Source organism: Mastomys coucha, chromosome X (genome assembly GCF_008632895.1).
Source record: "Mastomys coucha isolate ucsf_1 chromosome X, UCSF_Mcou_1, whole genome shotgun sequence".
NCBI lineage: Eukaryota > Metazoa > Chordata > Mammalia > Rodentia > Muridae > Mastomys > Mastomys coucha.
In genome coordinates this window covers 129,091,842-129,096,859 of record NC_045030.1, presented here as the reverse complement: position 1 = coordinate 129,096,859, position 5,018 = coordinate 129,091,842, and the positions used below count along the sequence as shown (strand labels likewise).

General features: G+C 38.1%; 1 protein-coding gene across 2 annotated transcripts in view; it reads left to right on the top strand.

The window, feature by feature from the left end:
- The first annotated feature begins 4,666 nt into the window (after nt 1-4,666).
- Nucleotides 4,667-5,018, top strand: part of LOC116094600 (T-complex protein 11 X-linked protein 2-like) — a 31,427-nt gene continuing 31,075 nt past the window's right edge. For both annotated transcript variants that reach the window (XM_031376228.1, XM_031376227.1), the window contains exon 1: nt 4,667-4,714. The gene's annotated coding sequence lies outside the window, so the exon portion shown is untranslated. The remainder of the gene's footprint in view (nt 4,715-5,018) is intronic.

Genomic DNA, 5,018 nt, shown 5'->3' with positions numbered 1-5,018 from the left:
TCTTGGAACTCACTCTGTAGACCAGGCTGGCCTCGAACTCAGAAATCCACCTTCCTTTGCCTCCCAAGTACTGGGACTAAAGGTGTGTGCCACCACCACCCTGCTGAAACACACTTTAAAAATACAGAAAATAATCCTAAACATAAACAAATGTCATTGTTTGAAATTCAACCAGGTGTATAGCTAAAAAAATATTTACCCTCATTCTTTCTTACAGGACATTAGAACATTGTTAAGAGCTTGTGGTAGTTCTATGTGTTGTGGGGTATCCACTAAAGATTGTTTGGATATGGGTTTATGCCCACAGAAAGTCTTTATTAGCCAGCTGGAAACTACAATGGGTGTTTGGGATCCTAGTGTAGCACATATGTTCACTCATGCTTAGGAAAACATTTTTTGTATGTTCAATAAAGATAATTAAAGAAACAGAGGTAGAACTTTAAAATATTAGGATATCTAATGCCACTCTCATTTTATAGATAAGGAACTAGTGTCAAATTAAGTTCGTTAAAATTCTCATAGTTACTCATTGGGTTCAACATCAAGTTGTTCATTTTTTAAAATTACTTTTATTTTATGATTGGTTTGTCTGGGCGACTGCTCCATAGGCATTCGTGGTTCATTCAGAGCCAGAAGAGGGTATTGGATTCTGGAATCCCTTGGTGCTGGAGCTATAGATAATTTTGAGCCATAATGTGAGTTCTGGGAATCAAACCTGAGTCTTCTGGAAGAACAGCCAGTGCTCTTAACTACCGAGCCATCTCTCGAACCCTTTAATGCATTGATGTTTGTGACATTGAGAGAGATAGAGGGAATGACATGTACCAGTAATAATTATTCTTGGGCATTTCCATCTGTAATGCCTTTTCAAGCACCCTGGTGACCCAGGACGTGGCCTACACTTTCTTGTTTTGTGTCCCACCAAACACTTATTTAAAAAACCCAATGATTTAAAAAACAACAACAACAACAACAACAACAATAACAAAAATAAAGCTTTTTACTGAGAAACCAGAGCCAGAGAAATGTTCAGGAAAACTTTTTCTCACACTCTCCAGGAGAGGGCATTCATTTACCATTTTCTAAGTCAGTTTATGTTTTTGCCACTAGCTTTTTCTACAAACGGGCATTTTAAAGTAAAGATTTGAACTCCACCATGGATTGAATGATTTGACTTTATGAGGTTTAGTTGATTTTGATAACCAGTATGTGGTTCTCTATAAGACCCCCCAACTCACTGTAGGATGCACTACTATTCCCAAAATATCAGAAGGATTCCACTCAAACTCCATCGGCAGAATAAGCTGGTGATTTTTAGGTTTTTTGTTCTTCCTTAAGTGTGCTTTATCAGCTATTCTGTACCTCTCTTTCTGTTAGCCACTCTGCATAAGATTTATGTTTAAAGCACACTTTCACAGATCTCTAGTACTGCTAAGAAAAAAAAAATTCTCAAAGCACAGGAAACAAAAGATAAAACATTCGAATATTATCAAACCAAACAAAACCTTCTGCGTGGCAGAAGAAACTAGAGAGTGATTACACAACACGCAGAAGGGAAGAAAATATTTTGCAACCTAATGGAAACAGGGCAGGAACTTGGAGTTATAAACTGAAGCAGAAAGCCAAGGAGTGCTGCTTGCTTAGTTACACACACACACACACACATCAGGACACAAATCAGGACTTTCCTAAGGATGGTGCCACCCACCTACAGTGGGCTGTGCCTTCCAACATACTTATTCAAGTCGACAGCCCAATCTGATACAATTTCTCAATTGAGATTCCCACTTCCAAGTATCTAGATTTTTGTGAAGTGGATAAAACTAGCCAGCACATTCTATAAATAATTCATTTAAAAAGTGCACAAAAGACATAAATAGGAATTACCCCCCCAAATCCACATATAAATTATCCATAGGCATGTCTAAAATTTGTTGGCATTACTAATCAAGAAATGTGAATTAAAACTACACTGAGACAGCATCTCACTGTTATTAGAATATTTATAATCAAAGACTGATGATAACAAGGGGAAACAAAGGTTACAGAAATAGATTTTTCGTATACTGTTGGGGAAATGTAAATCATTGTAGGCATTGTAGAAAACAGTATGGTGACACCTCAGAAAATTAAAAATAATCCTACCATATGATCTACCAATATTGCTACTACTCAAAAGAAATGAAAGTGTTAGAGACATCTACACTTCTGCACAACCCCAAATTGAAGTCAATTTAAGTATTCATTGACTGATGACTAGACAATGAAAAGTGGTGCATCTATATACCACAAAATATTACTCTGCCACAAAATGTTGCAATCCCACAATCTGAAGCAAAATCAATGGAACTGGAAGACATTATGCAAAGTTAAAATAAACCAAGCCCAATTTTAAAAAATCTACATGAGCTCAGTGACATAAAAAGCTGTAAAGATATTGTCCTCATAGAAGATAAGAAGTCACACATAAGGTCTAAAGATGTTGGTCTTAGAGGATTGTCTTTACCAGAAGCTGAGGGGACGAGTGGGGCAGGTAGAAAAACTTGCTGTAGGGAGACTAATTCTCCCAAGCTCTTAACTTTTCTAACTGGCAGACCACAACAAAACAAGCCATCCTTTCCACAGATGAATGGTGTTTGCTGAGGTGAGCACGATCCCTGAGAAGAGCAAAGATATAATAAACTCAACATGCAACTTTTCTAGAGTCTGATTTTTGTCTGTGCTTTATGTTAATTGAACCTGTTAGTCACCCCTGCCACTTTAATAGTATATTGTACTCTAAACCCATTTCTATTAATTCAGATGAGGCATCAGTGACACTACAACAATTATCCATAGCCTGCCACTTCCCATTTTAAAAAAAGCACTAACAAACTATTTTTACTTATTAAGAGGAACTTGTATGGGCCAATTTGGGGGCTGTGGGTATAATTCCCATTTGGGAGTATATTTTAATGTTATGCCTTCCCAGAAAAGACACGCAACATTTGGTGCCCAAGTAGAGACCCAAGAGATGTAAAGGTAAACCAGGGTAGAACAGATATGGGGAAGATACTGAGGTAGCCATACTCCTCTATGTGGTGTGTAATACTGTGCTCTCTAGACACATGGCTTGCTATGAATGTGGTAGATGCCATACCATTAGATAGGAACCATTGCAGATACGGGAAGTTCTTTTCTTTTTCTCTTTCCCTCTCTCTAATATCTCAGTCCTTCAGGGAAAACGAAAACTAAACATTTGCTACTCATCCCTAGTCTTTCAGAGGGCACACAAAAGCTTTTTGTAACCTAAAGTGCAATTACAGAATTAACATACAAAGATATTTTTTGTTCTCTTACATATTTTGTCTTCCTCCCCTCTTTCTTTTACTCAAATGCAAACTAAACAAATAACTTTTTGCTCTTCAAGGATATGTGAAGATTTTGCTATGTAGAGCAGCTCTCCTTGAAATGCATCATTCTCTAGCTCCTAGACAATGTGAGGCTACACAGGGGATGTGTAAAAGAATGTTTGAAAAGTTCAACCAATGTTCAAATCTGTCAAGGATAGTTAAGTATGGGCAAGGGGTCTTTGCTTTATTCTGTTGTAAATGTCATTCAAATTCAGTTGTTCTTTTCATAAGATGATTTTTAAAAAGATTTTTCATATTTTATTTTAGAAATAACTACTTAATATGAATATAATTTGCAATTGGGAGTAAAATGTTTCCAATTACTATCAAATATAGGGTTTATCTGAGGGTTTCAACATTGTTTAAATTCTAACAATTATTTTCTCATTTTTTATTGGATATTTTCTTTATTTACATTTCAAATGTTATACCCTTTACTGGTTTCCCCTCCAGAACCCCCCTATTCCATCCTCCCTCCCACTGCTTCTATGAGGGTGCTCCCCCACCCACCCATCCACTCCTGCTTCCCTGCCCTGGCATTCCCCTACATAGAGCTTTCACAGGACCCAGGGCCTTTCCTCCCATTGATGACCGACTTGGCCATCCTCTGCTACATATGCTGCTGGAGCCATGAGTCCCACCATGTGTACTCTTTGGTTGGAGATTTGTCCCTGGGAGCTCTGGGGGTACTGGTTAGTTCATATTGTTGTTTTTCCTACGGGCCTCTGCCTCCTAAGTGCTGGGATTAAAGACATGATCCACCATTGCCTGGTGAGAAAGAAACTTTTGAACATGAAGTTAAACAAGAATATGTTCTTTTTCTTTCTTGACTAGTTATCTGCAAGATTTAAGCTTTTGTCTGGAGGAGTGGGACTAGAAGCTTTGAACACTTTCTTGATTTCAGATGAAGCCAAGACCTGGAGATTAATTCTAATCTCAAAAGTATAGCAGACTGAAAGCTTTACAAAGGAAATTTTAGCCTTTTTAACTTCTATTGTATAGTAATGTGAATGTCTTTGCCTGTCAGCCATGTTTTCTGGGGTGCCCTGGGTGTAAAATAACTCCCATCTTGTTCCCCAGGAAGTCCACTATCCATTATGACTCATTTTGGACTCTCTTACATAGCATGATGTAGAGGGGGTGTGCTCCGTGTGGGACTCATAATTTCAATGGTTTGGGCAAAGCCTTCCCTGAGAATACCCCCTTTCCCTGGTTACTATGGTATATTCCACAGACTCTTCAACTGGGGAGCCACAGGGGTTTTCAGTTGTAAGAGCAGCCATCAGAGGGGAAGGCAGTCAAACACCCAGGACCAGAAAGAGGTGAGGAAGGGCTTTGTGTATGGGTGTAAACTTGATCAGCTGTTGTCTAAATTTAGAATGTCAGATTTCTAGGTGAATCTGAAACAAAAATTCAAGGGGAAGAATATCTCCCTAGTTTGGCTGGTAAAGTAAATACGTGATTCCTTCTGGTGAGTTTAGTTTTGGATCATGGTTTCTCTTTTGTTTGTTTAATACTTACATTAATGTTTTATTTTAGTAAAGGAAATTCCACTAGTCCCAAGTCATTCTTAATGTATGTTTAAGGACCCTGGTCCTTTCTCTTGGAAGCCCTAGAAGAGCTTTT